Raw genomic sequence first — 14,517 nt, forward strand, 5'->3', positions numbered from 1 at the left:
TAATAAGTAATTATTACGGTTATTAATAAATCCGTCTTATAAAGTAATTGCAAATATTTCAAAAAACTTTCTGTCTGAATGAAAATATTTTTCTATGCAAATATTTTTAATTTTATATTAATGAAGATTGCACACGATATTATTTATTTACACTTCAATTCTTACCGTCAGCTCTAGTAGAAGTTACAAATCAATTTTATTTAATTAAGGATTGGATTGGATTATTTAATTATGGCAAAGCATACGAGGGCTATCTGCCTAAAGGAAGGGATGCCTTCGTGGAGGACTTTCTAAGGGAAACTAGCTCGTATACACGTTACACATGGGGAAAACCACGAAAACGCCCATGCAGCCAGCCCGTTCGCGGGATTCGAACCTCAGACCGAACTACCAGTGTTCAGCGTCTTTACCGCTCGGCCGCTGGTGGGCTGTTTAATTAAGGAATGACCATCTAAGTTTAGAAACAGCGTACCGTAACAGAAATTCAATTATTGGCGCCGTATCTTTCATGTTACTCCCGATTGGCAAGCTACATGATTTTTAATGAGTATTCGGGTTTTGCTAGTAACTTCACTTGCAAATCGCGCTTGAACTAGGTTAATTGGTTATTTGAACATGGGAGCTATTTGATTAATATGCTTTCATAGAGAACCTAGAAAACTACGAAAACCAACCATGCAGCCTGGGTTAGACTTCGCAACAAACAATTAGTATTTAACAATCTTCAAATGCTAGGCAACTGGTGAGGCTCCAATTAAATCTCCAATTTAATATTTTATTTGTAAATATTTAAAATATTGTTGTATTCTTAGACACAAAAAGCAGAATTTAAGTTTTGTTAACTCCTTAGTAAACTACCAAGCCGTAGTGCAAATGAATATTCAATTTCTTTTGCAATAATTGTATTCACTTAATATTCTTGGAATATGAGCTAAAGAAGGAACGTTCTCGGAAGATTAAAGAAGTGTTTAAATCCAGTGATATTAGGTTTGTCTTACAAGCTCAAGATCAAAACGATTCTGCAATTGCCCGAGCAGTTGACTTGTAAATGGCTGTGAATTAAGCAGATGACTTTTAATCTTACGTTTTCAGTCAGAAAACGTATACCCAATGTTTTGTATTGCATGACAATGCATGTTTTCATTATTCAATAACCAGTCGGAGAACCGGTTTTGTTCCGAAAATAAGTATGTATACTCAATCGTCCTGCATGTTCTTCAAATTTGTCTTCTTGTGATTTTTTTACTTTCCCAAAAACTGAAGTTGCCTCTGAAAGGAAAGTTTTTCGACATTGGAGAGACAAAAGGAGTATGACATCCACTTTTAGAGGCATGTCAAAAACAAATCTCTACAAGCCTTCTCTTCCATTACATGTTGTGTATTCAGACAAAAAGTTGTGTCAGCGTAAATTCTATAACCTATTTTTATTACACTCTGATTACTTTATTAACATACAGTGAATATATTCTAAACCTTTTACTTCAGCTTCAGTAATTTGGAATTTTTGACGGAATTGTTGTCGGAACTACGACATAGAAGATAAGTCAAATTGAATATTTCGGATAATCCAATAAATTCAAGGTCGAAGTTTCAATATTTTATTTTCGGAGGGAGGGGAAATTTTTCAGTTTTGGTCCATTATCCTAAGTATATTTGCTTCAATTCTTTATTTTTTCCATAAAAGCGAAAATCTTACGCATGGTATACATATAACGCATAGCTTCAAATTAAAATTTAATAACATACAGGGGGGTTATAATTAAAGTTCCACTTTGAAAAGGTCATAAAAGGAAAACCATTGGATCAAATGTTATCAAACTTGGTAACCGTGTAAAAGAGGTCATGGGAACTTATTTTCCGCGAAAAAAAGAAAGTTCGAAACCTCACCACCAGGGGGGAAATGGCGCTGTATGCAATATTGTTAAACGAAATATGGGTCGGAATCTAACTTAAACTTTTGTTACACGGGTTTAATATATTGTATACCCTTAAGAAACTTTGAAGTAAGCAAATTACCATTAAAAGGCGTTAAATTCGATAAAAGTCGAGTGCGCCATCCGTGTAAGTGAGAAATTCGTCCGTGAAAACCACGAATTAGCGATTAGAAAATGTGAGATTGCAAATCTCTCGCACAATTGCGTACAATCTGGAAATCGTTTTCTTACAGATCGCTAATTTGTAATTTTTGAAGCCTGAGTTCGGGTCTAAAACATGAAGATACTGATTCAAAACGCTTTTAATCTATTTGTTCCAAGGAAATCCCTCATGTTATCTGTCTAGTTCCATTGCATTCTTCTACTGCATTCGACTGCATAGCAGTCATTCCACACCGTTTAGTGTTGAATGACAGCTAGTTTTATAACTGAACCATATTTCTCTGAAGAGCAGTCGACAGCTGGACCACTGTGATTGCAGGTGACTTAAGAGTCAATGTTAAAATGTTTCGCGATACATGAACTGCAGTAACATGGCATTTTAGATACAACGATTTTTATGCAGGGCTGGGCCCCACCGCACAGTTACTTAGGAAAGATTTCACGAATGAACGTCTTACAGGCTAACACTTCCCCTCTTCCCTCCAGACCTCAAACTTCTGTGACTGTTAGCTATGAGGTTATCTCAAAAGCACTGTTTATGGTGATAATCTAAATAATTTGGCAGAAATGAAAAATGTGATACACTGACATGTCCGTAACATTCCTCCTGATATGCTAAGAGCTGCTGTTGAGAATGCAGTAACAGGATTTAACTTGCTTTCGGAAAGTGCTGGACGCTACATTGAACATGCTTTGTAACACGCTTCGGAAACGATTAAACACATTTTAAACCGATGTTTTCATGTCTTATTTCATTTAACAATATTGTATACAGCGTCATTTCCCCCCTGGTGGTGAATTTTTAAACGTTTTTTTCTCGCGGAAAAGAAATTCCCATAACCTCCTTTACACGATTCCCAAGTTTGATAACATTTGGTCCGGTAGTTTTCCTTTTATAACCATTTCAAATTGGAACTTTAATTATACCCACCATGTAAATTAAACTTTAAAAGTTTGACAATTTGGTTCAAGTCCCAGCTTTAAATATATATATATATATATAATCTTTTACATTAATCCTCTTAGAAAGAATGTTTTAAGAAGCTAATTTTTCTCTCGCGCTATAGATTGTATAAAAAAACATGATCTTTAATATGATTTAGATTGTTTCAGCCGATATAAGACTCAGGTCACTCGGTGGTACAGAATAAACCCTGCTGGACTGTTTTATTTCTTTGTCATTTAGGAAAAATCTTTTAATTAAAATATTTATCCTTTGGACTTCGCTTTAAACTTTATTTTTAGTCAAAATGACTAGAAAATGAAAAGCTGTTTTCAGCTGAAACGCAATTCATGTAACTGATATTTTAAAAAATTGACAAGAATGCAAAATTTATGGAAGTCTAGCAATCGAAAAGTCTTAATTTTCTTGTGTGAGCACTGAAAATAACTGTAGAAGGAAAGAAGAAAATTTAGAAGAAAACTAAGCAAAAATGTGCATGGAAATTTGGCTGTCAGACATACCAAGATGTTTAAAAAAGTTGGACGCTTTTGAATATACTTTCAGGATACTTCAAAGAATTTAGGTGTTCAAAGAGAAAACACTTGGACGTGTACACCAGCAAATACCATCAATTGAATTTGTGTTAACAGAAAAAAGAAAAACGATATCATTGTAGATTAAAGTGAAGAGCGACTGGTTTTAGACTATATGGTTGTATAAATTTAAATTATGTTATAGAACACCATATTGTATCATAAATGGAGAATCCCATGATTTTCTCAGTCGAATTATTTGAAGATTCAGGAGTCTATCCAGTGATGTATATGGATGTCACCTAAAGATGTTTTTTTTTCCTCCTGATGAAACAGCGGCCGAGCGGTAAAGTCGCTGAACACTGGTAGTTCACTCCGGGGTTCGAATCCCAGTAAATGGGCTGGTTGCATGGGCGTTTTCGCGGATTTTCTCATGTGTACCGTATATGCCAGCTGGTTTCCCTTAGAAAGTTCTACACGAAGTATTTGGTCAGAGCCTTTATCAGTCTTTAGAGGCTAAACATTTTGAAGGTATGAGATGAAAGGAAAGACTGGTTTCATTTCCGTTAATACTTATTTAGCGGTGACTTTTACGCTCGAGAGATGATTCTCGGTCACCATTTGATTTCATGCGGTAACTCGACAGGTGACTCTCGCTCACTAGGTGACTCTCAATCACCACTCGGTCTGACACGATAATTCGAGCGGTAAAGATATATATTTAGGCAATATTGCTTCATATTCAACAATACATGAGTATAAAACGACTGCCAATATTTAATCTTAAATAAATGTCTTAAATTTATTGCTATACATACATCGTGGTCGTAAGTTCGAACTCAACAGTCGTGGCAATAAGAAGCTTATTGGTGTATTGAGATTATGGCAAAGCACACTAGGGCTATCTGCCTAATGGAAGGGATGCCTTCTGCGAGGACTTTCTAAGGGAAACTGGCTCGTATACACGTTACACATGGGGAAAGCCACAAAACGCCCATGCAGTCAGCCCGTTCGCGAGATTTGAAACTCAGCCCGAATTACTAGTGTACAGCGACTTTACCGCCCGGCCGCTGATGGGCCGGGGCAAAAAGAATATTATTTCAAAGTGGGCAGAGCCCAGTAAGCATGGAATATGATAAAGGTATTAGTTCGATGTTTCGTTAGTGAAGGACGAAATTATGCCGATGTATAGACTTATTGATGACAGAGAGGAAAAAAGCAATGATGAATTAAAAGATGTAAAAAGAAAAGAAAAAAAAAAAACAAGGTAATAGGTAGTGAATGTGAAAGCGACGGTGATTCCGCAAAAGAACCAGAAAGTTCAGAATAGAAGACGTCCACAAAATCCGAAAAATTACCACAAAAAATACCGTTTGTATTCGCGGAAAGAGCCGCAGGATTGCTAGTATCTTCAGATATAAAAGAACCATTAGATTTCTTTAAATTCTGTGTGAAATCATTTTAAATGAGCTGTAAGAAACTCATCAAATATGCGCAAAATCTTCTCGAATTGCTGGTTCGTCCTAGTGAAAAAGGCCTTATGAGCAAAGAGTGAAAAGAAAGCTATCAAAAATTGCCTCTTTGGAAAAGGGTCATGGCTTTGTTAGTTTACATCTTTTAGCTTAATTTACCACCATTTGACGTTCAAGTCTATATGCCTCATGACCAGTTGACAGGTAAATTCTTTAAACAGTGGGATAATTGACCTAAGTTCAAATACTGGCAATTGGGCTGGCTACAGGGCGTTTCCGATGTTTTCTCCATGTGTGATATGGATACGAGCCAGCTGTTAAGAAGGTATCCTTTAGGTATCCCTTTCTTTAGGCAAATACCCTTTGAGTGCTTTGTCGTAATCAAATAAACTAAACCGTCAAACCTAAACATATTATATAGATTTAGAAATAACAATGTTCATTGTATATTTGGAAAATCCATTTCTGGGAGCTTTATTTGGTTTTATTACTCTTAAGTATAAATTTTAAGTATAACAATGAGATCAGCCTATTTCCTTTTGATAGCAACAAACTCATAAATTCTACCCGATTAGTCAGATGCTTTTCTTATGCTTATGACAAATCAAAACCAAACTAGATTAAATGCTTGTACGCTTGCGAATAGTTCAGGATATTTAAGTTAATCATATCAAGTATTTTGTACACTACTCTGATACTAAATATCTATGGTTCAGTCTTTTACATGTATTACGCCATCTAATGAATGTCACGACTCGATTGTATCGCTGATAGATTATGCCACCACAGCTTTCTCATCAACTCAGTCTGATAAACTGCCAGTTCTCAAAGCAATTTTGAAGTAAAATATCTTTTAGTTAGTCTTCCTTCGCAAATTATTTTAAGACTGTAGTCAATTTTGAAGTGGAAATTTGTTAATTAATTTTTCACGGTAAATCGCCGTATCAAATGCTGTTACAGGTCCTTGCAGAAGATTTTTAACTTAAAATTTAAATGATAGAAGTGTATTGCATATGTAGTGAAATATGGGGCAATTATAAAAATAGTATATGTTCTTCTGAATAATTTAAATTTTTATTTCCTTTTTAGTAACATAACTACCTGATAAAATTTGTAATTAATATAATTAATAAGTTTTTAATAGAACATTAATATAGTTTATATTATACCTTTCATATACCATATATACTCATCTACAGAATAACTATGTATATAATTACATGAAGACATTGAAATCCGTTGGCAGCATTATAACGAGTTAAATGAGTCATTATAACGCTATGTAACTTGGAGGAATACTGTCTCTTCTCTTTCTGGGTTGGCTAACAGGTTTTGAATGCGATGTAGACTACAAACATGTTTAGGGCCTCACACCTCGTAGGTATAATCTGCGGTTTATCTTTTCTAGAAGATTAAAGGAGTAACTTTTCCTGTTCCCTGAGTAGAATATAAAGTTTCAAGAACGTAAATGACCTTCGATAGAAAAGTCGATTATGATGACATCACGTTTCATTATTCGGGTTCGATATCCAGATTCCTTCTGGAACTTTGGGTAATGCTACATATATTGTGAAAGGAGTATGGGTATGGTGTTTCTGTGTGAGGCGTTTAGACTTAAAGTGGCCTAAATATTGCGATCATGCGTTTCTTTCTGGATGATCTTATTACCTTTACTAAAACTTTGGAGAAGCTATTTAGCGAATTTATTTCCTTATACTGGTATTAGGAACGTGTTTAGTAACATTATACCTTATGCTAGTCTTTCGTAAGAATTTTAATCTCGCGGAGTGGCAAATTCCCAATTTACGCAGTAATGACAAATTGGTGATTCTCAGATCGCATGTGACTCCCATATCATTTTCTGCGGCACGCGCTAAAACTAACAAACATTATCGTCAGTGGCGTAAATAAGGGTATGCAAGGAATGCAGTCGCATAAGGGCCCGACGGCTTAGGGGATCCATGAATGTCCTGCTCAACTACATTTACATATTTAAACTTAAAACACGTATAAAAATCATGTATTCGAGTAGTTTAGTGTACTAAAAAGTTTTCTTAAAAGAAAGGGGGGAAAACCTTCCCATACATGGTTTTTACAAAAATTGCATGTTCAAATAGTTTTCTTTATGAAATTTACGATAAATATGTTTTACATTTAACAAATTAATCATTTACTTCATAAAAGTATACTTTATAAAAGTTCTTATTTATGACTTGTATATTATTGCATAAGTCATGTTCGTAAGCTCAGTTGATCACAGAGCGCTATATATTAGTGTAATTTCTTTTTTACACGTTTACCTATCATGTTGTCTGTCAGCCTATAACATAACCAGTTATTTACTAGCTTGCTAAATTAAGCGAAAAAAAACTTGGATTGGCGCAGATTTTATATAAAAACTTGAAATATACTTGCATGTAAAACCTACTGGATTTTATTCAAAAATCTCCGCAAATCTAGATTTTCTGGCCCCTTTTTTTAAGCACAGTAAATTTATTGGGGGGAGAGGGCAAGAAAATTTTTTGCACAGGGGCCGAAGAGTTCTAGCTACGCCACTGATTATCGTGACTTGTTAATGTCCTTCTTATACGTCACATTATAAGACATTTAACTAAGTATTGTTACAGCTATACATTCCATAACTTTTGCACGCTTTTATCAGATAGTTACGAAATTCTTTATTATTTTAATATATGTAGACTAAAAATGAGTAATGACATATTCCAGACTTCATCTTTTGTACATATGATGATAGATACAACATTATTGTAACATGAAATGACAATTTTTGTGTAACAAGTTCATCATGCTGTATTTCTTTTAGTAACGAGCTACATAATACTATTAAGTTTCTTTAAAAATATTTTCATGTGCAGGCGATTTGCGAAACAAAAATAATTACATTATCGCTGTCTATAAAATAAGACTGAAATCTATTCTCGAAGGCCAATTATTTTATTAATAAAGATTTTACCACTGATAAATATCAAAATATTTTTATAATCTGAAAGATTTCGGATTTTAAATTACGTCCAAAGGGGTGTTATTTTAACGTTTTGTGTGTTATCTTTATTTATACAATATCATGTTCTTTGCACTAAACCATAAAATTCAGCTCAATAGCAATGTCGCAAAATAATTTTAAAATGAGCCTATCTTTAGAATTTCCGATACACAGTTCCGCGCGCTGGAGATAAAAGGTTCCCCCCCCCGTAGAGTGTTGCCAATTCTCTCTTTGAAATCCTTTTCAAATTTGGTCTTCCACATGCACATATTCGTAGGAGGATTACGTTATTCAAAATTCGATGGTTCTATTTACCGTTGTTTTATCACAGTGCGAGAAATATACATACATTTATGCAGATTTTTCATTATTTAATTTCTTCAAATATAATCCAGGACTCTAGCATTTGATGGCAGCAGTTTGAAAAGTGAAACGGACATTTATAGTGATTCAACGCAAAATCGCAAAACGAAAGCAATATTCCTTCAGGGACAAAGGCCCTTTGGACTAATAAGAATATTGGATTGCTCTGTTTTTAAATATTATATTATTAGTTTAAAGGATTTAAATGTGGTATTTGACAATGAATGTAAAACATCAGACGCATTCATTTTAATTTTCTTTTTTTTTGCGTTATCGAAAAAAATTATTCCGGCTGTTTTTAGTTTGCATTTTATGTACTGATAATAGATAAATATGGGTGTGATTAAAATTAATTAAACATTAAAAATATTTAAAATATTTATGTATATAAGACTGAAAAATAATATCCTGCATAATTGTGCTAAGATAATAAAAAATAATTATTTACTATTTTAAATTAAAACTAAGCAGGGGGAGTGTGAACGAATTTTTTTAAGGTATTTACCTTTAAAATCAAATAAATTAAACTAGTTGTTACCATTGCATCAACTTAGACTGAGTCAAAAAACTAATTTGCAAAATACACAAAAATAAATACAAGAAGAAAAAGCAGTATTATCATTATTAGATTAAAAATGTTTTCTAGTTTGAGGAAGGATATTTCAACGATAAAAACTTCTTTTTCTGTCAATTTTTTTTTTCTCCTGACGGTTTTAAATTAGCTGAGACACTGAAATTTATTATTTTAAATTGTTTTTAGCTCCAAAAACTAGAAACGTCTGTCCTACAGTTTTGAAAAAATTAAAATAATAATAAATACTGTTAAAAATAAAGAGAAAATCGGTCATTCGCCGAGTCTGCACTCTCAACCACGAATTTTTCTCTCTGTGTGTGAAAGTTGGCTGTTACTGATTTATCATTTCATATTAAAAGTACACGCTTTTTTTTAAACTGAACAGTTTAAAAGAAGTATTCGTATTTCCTAATAACTTGCCTTTTGTCTCATTTTTAATCTAATTAAAATGCTTTATACTACGTGCAAACGATATAATTTTAAATATACCAGACCAATTTTTATAAACATTCGAAGATGTTTCTAACGTTATATGTTACGTATTTATAAAGAGAATAATCACATGCGTTTCATCTAATAAAGAGGGTTTTATATTTTATTTTAATTTTTCCAGCTTCTTTTTGTAGTATAGTTGAATTACATTTTGTGGGAAATTCATGAAATAAGCTGCAAAATATTTGTACCTATGATCACTTAATTCCTTCTTTAATATTGCTGTCTTTCTGATTATAGCTATTTTTATTTATTTTTTACGGTTTACCTTTGTAAGTTTGAGCTGCACATTATAAATATAAAATTGTATATTTTGCATCTAATATCTTGGGAACTAATTCCTTAATTTAGTAAGCCTATCATATCTATTTAGTATAAAGGATTTTCAGTTATTAAATTAAAATCTGCATACCAAGAATACAACGCAATTTCCTTTTATTCTTTCATTTCTTAATTGAAAAAATATCCCATGAACCTTTTTAAACTAATGGTTAATTCGTCGAAATGCTTGACTAGTTCTGAAGTTTTCAAGCTGCAAAATTTTAAAATTGCATTTATTTATTTATTGACAGATATCACTGTTAAAATATTAAATGATTGCACAACTAAAAATATATTTATTATAATTTAATTATGCTACATAATTTTAAAATTATTATTTAGAAAAAGAGGCGCACACTACATGCTACATAAATTTAAAATTATTTCATCCTAACATTCCTCTTCCCTATAGATAATTTTTTTAACAAATTTTATTGGATGAATTTTAGGAATGTTCAGGAATCTCTACACATACTTCAAAACAATATTGAGAAATATTTGGAAAGGCAAAGAAACGGAATGCACAGAAGAACTCTGTCAATAAATACGTTCTGTTTTTTAGTTCGTCCATTCCACTATGTGAATGGATTTTTCATTATCTAATGTGGTGTATAAACCATGTATATGTTTTTCAAGATTCCCGTCCGTTAAAGTGCTCGCAACATTTCTGAGTATTATGTATGATGGTGGCATGTATTTCGTTTATGCTGTGCATTATTTAACTTATGTCAATACTCGGTTTAGCTTCCAAGAGTTTCTCTGTTGATCTTTCAAAAAATTCAAGAATTTCTTTATGAATATGCAGATAAAAGTATGAACAACATTAGGCAAGTTATTAATTTGCACTCTTAAAAAAAGGTACTAGAACAGTATAACGAAAATTTAATATCGATTAACAAAACTCTGTTTTTTAAATGAGTCCCCCCCATCTTGGTCGGAAAAGTATAGTTTTCCTATCGTAAGTACATATTAAATTTGTATATTATAACTCATATTTTAACATCACGAAATTAACAGCAACCAACTTTATTTTGCTAAACATCTTTGACTAATTATTAACCACGTACTGCTTCCGCCCTGGGAACTGTAATAGTGCCAGCAAAGGTAAAGTCGCAGGAAAAATATATAGGATGAATGACAATTACACGGAAAATATAATTTTATATTTTTTTGTTTTCATTCATTTTTTTCTTTGTTTCCTAAAGGTATAATATGAAAACAAATTTTCCAAATTGATGTTTTGGCATATATGAGCTGAAGCATGTTAGAATACATAAATAAAAGAAAACAATACTTGTAACATATTAATGTCATGATCTATTCCATTCCACTTACATTCTCAATTTTTTATAACTCTAAATAACAAAATGCATTTCAACATTTTCCGCAATATTCCGCTTTTTAACATTTCCATTATACGTACCAAATTGATATTTTTATGAGTATTTCCGTAATTAATAAATTAACAAAAAAAGAATTCTAAATGACATTCTAATCACATTGGCTGAAGAATAACCTGGATTCAATATTATCTTGTGCGTTGTCTAGCGATGGATTTATTTGATAATAGAAATGAAGCTTTACGAGAGCAATAGCCTGCCTTATGCAGATGTTAAAAATAAAAGAAAATTTTCAATGTACCTATTTTTAATTAAGCTGTTTTGTCATCAGAGTTTAAAATCCGTTCTATGCAACTACAGTTACTCATACAACAATATGAAATTGAATATATATATATAGGGAGAGAGAGAAACTGATTGCACAAATGAACTTTTCTTTGTGTAAGCGACCATTCAATCAGATGGCCAAAGAAATTTTTCCGCAGTGAACCACTGCGCTGAGCTTTCCATTGAAGCATCCGTGCAGTTTGAAGAAAAAAATGATCTTACCGGCTATTTTGCAAAATGTGATACTTTAGGCCGCAGGAGAGAAAGTACCAATAATTTTAATCATGGGCGATGGTTGTAGATGGTATTGCCGTGTAAAATGACTAGAAGAATGATGAAATTTGCACACAAAGCATAGCTGTAGGTTCACAATTTATTTCTGAACAAAATAATTGTCGAGACGCTCATTTTAATTCACTCATCATCATGAGAGCTATCGGCACTCAGTATCACATTTTCGGAAGTTTACTACATACTTACTTAGATGATGCAGTGAGGAGACGCTACCTAAGCAAGCGAGAAAATGCGACGCATTAAGAAGTCAGAGTATCAAAGAAGAGTGTCAAAAGGTTTTGATCTGCAAAACGTTTTGATTTCAGTTGAAATCATCACTCATTGACTAACTAACTCATTGACTAACTAACTAATTCACTCATTGACTAACTAACTAACTAAGATTTATACGGCAGCTCGTGAACCCAATCACATTCTGGGAACGGGATAAATCCCGAAAGCGTCACCCAACGATGACATTTAACACTCCTGCTGGGCCCAGGGTCCCACACCCCCGAGACACTAACAATTTTATGGTACCCTCTGATGATCGCTCAACGATCATCGAGCCCACCTCTAAACACGGACCAGTCAAGACCACTGTCCCGGCCGGACCGAGACCACGGTGGGGTGGGCAATGACAACTTAGGGTCGATGACTGGCCGTTGATTTTGGGCTACCTGCCAGCACTACACGGAATGCCCCTCTCCTTAGGCTTTACATGGAATTCCAAGGACAGCAGTGACCAGACGCTCAATGGACCAGTTTGCTATTTGGCTACCATTACCCTGGTGGAAAGGACTTACACCTCTCGGCCCATGAAGAGCAAGTATAGACTTACCCCATGGACCATCCGGAACCGCCAAGTTCATAAATTTTATACCCCCGTGGCCGAGACTGCCTAGGTACAGATCCTAGCCAGTACTGCGCAGAGTACTCTACGTCGACCCCCGGGGGGGAACTCATTGACTAAAACATACCTGCATTGCAGCGTAATGGGTTAATTTCAAACTATGCTATGAGTAAATTCTTATGCTATGGGTTAATTTCAAACTACGCAGTTTAAATTGATATCTTATAAACAGTTATTATTTTTAGGGCAGAAAAGAGAAATACTCGAATTTAAGTAAAAAATATAAAGGGATATTGCCTATTAAATCAGAAATTTGCTGTACATATTTTCTATCTTACATATTTACATCTTTTCTATCATACATATATGTTTAAAAGTTCTAAATCTTTAATTTCTAAATAAATTCTAAAATAGTGTCACAGAGCATCCATTTTGCAAATAAATGTGAAACACTAAACTTCTACTAGCTACCGATAGATGGCGACACCTGAAAAAGGACTAAAAGGAGGGAACTTTTTTTGTCTTTATTGTTTACCTTAGATTATCGATGAGAGAAGAGTCTCCATTTTGCTTCCTTATTTAGAAACGTCAAGATGAAATGTTTTATTTATTCACTTATTTTTAATGGGTGAGAATTAGATTGGGAGAAAAACACGCAAGAGTAAAATTTAACATTAAGCAAAAAAGCATATCCTGGGAGAGGGAGGAGGGATGCCCGACACCAGACTCAAAAATAGAGCAATTTTAAAATCTTCCGAAGGTTTAAAATTTTGATGCATTAATTCTGTATTTGATATAAATTCGATATTAGCAAGTTTTTTCTAATACAAGGGTTCCCAATCCTACACCATTGAGCCCATCAACGGTTTTACGTGTGGCCCGTTGCTGTGAGACCACGATGAAAAATATTTAAGTTTTTAATAAGATGTTACATAAAGTGTTTTTATTATCAGTAATTAATTAGATAGATATTTGAAAAAATATTTGTTTACGATTATACAAATATGTTTATCACTTTAAATGGACTTGCCAGACGTCCCAGTTTGAAAGTATGGTCCCGGAAAGTTTATTACTTTGTCCTTGTTATTTGTTAAAAACTTTAAAAATATTAAATACACGTGCATTAAAAATATTTTTAATGCCTCCCTGCATTACTATATACATATGTTTATATATTGTTTATTACTTTGTTTATTACTTTACTATTCGTACATCGCCCCACAGGCAGAGCGTACTGCGGGAACTTATACGAAAGGGAATCTTCCTTAATGGGTATTCCCCTAAACATTGTGGTATATTTATTGCAATTTATATGCCATATTTTTAGTGTACATACATCATATTTTATTGTTGAAGTCTTTTACTTAAATTGTACCTTTTTTTTTTTTTTTTTTTTGTACTTTGTTATATTAATTCTAAGATGAGTAACTCAAACAAAAGATGAAAAACGTATAATTTAATACTGATTGGGAAGAATCGTATTGTTTCGTGAATTTTAAAAATAAACATGTTTGTTTGTTTTGCGGCAGTAGCATTGCAGAGGAATGATATAAAGGAACAGTTCTTTCATATTTGGAAACAGTAGAGAAAAATGAAGTGACAGTTTACTGAAATTCGAGAAGGGAATAAATAAAACATAGCACGGGTAGATATATTTAAAATTAAAGGATATGTTAATCAATTGGGAGAATATTAATGAACGTATCAACAGTTTTAATTTAAATGTTTAACAATAATTTAGAAGTCAGATCTTCACGAATCCTTGAGTGTATAGCAGTATTATTCTTCTATTATAAATCTTGCAACTGTATTAGCGTAAGCATTTTTATGCTTACACTAATACAATTATACACTAATACAAGCTACTTGAGAATGACTCAAGCAGTGATGTTACGGTCTTCGATGCCTCAACATTAAATTAACATT

At 33.1% G+C, this 14,517-nt stretch overlaps 1 protein-coding gene across 1 annotated transcript in view; it reads left to right on the top strand.

Moving 5' to 3' along the window:
- Positions 1–14,517, top strand: part of LOC146998517 (glutamate receptor-like) — a 98,028-nt gene that overhangs the window by 82,843 nt on the left and 668 nt on the right. The gene's annotated exons all lie outside the window — the stretch shown is intronic.

This window comes from Stegodyphus dumicola, chromosome 2 (genome assembly GCF_044657685.1).
Source record: "Stegodyphus dumicola isolate Sdum_Otavi_A_Nest chromosome 2, ASM4465768v1".
NCBI lineage: Eukaryota > Metazoa > Arthropoda > Arachnida > Araneae > Eresidae > Stegodyphus > Stegodyphus dumicola.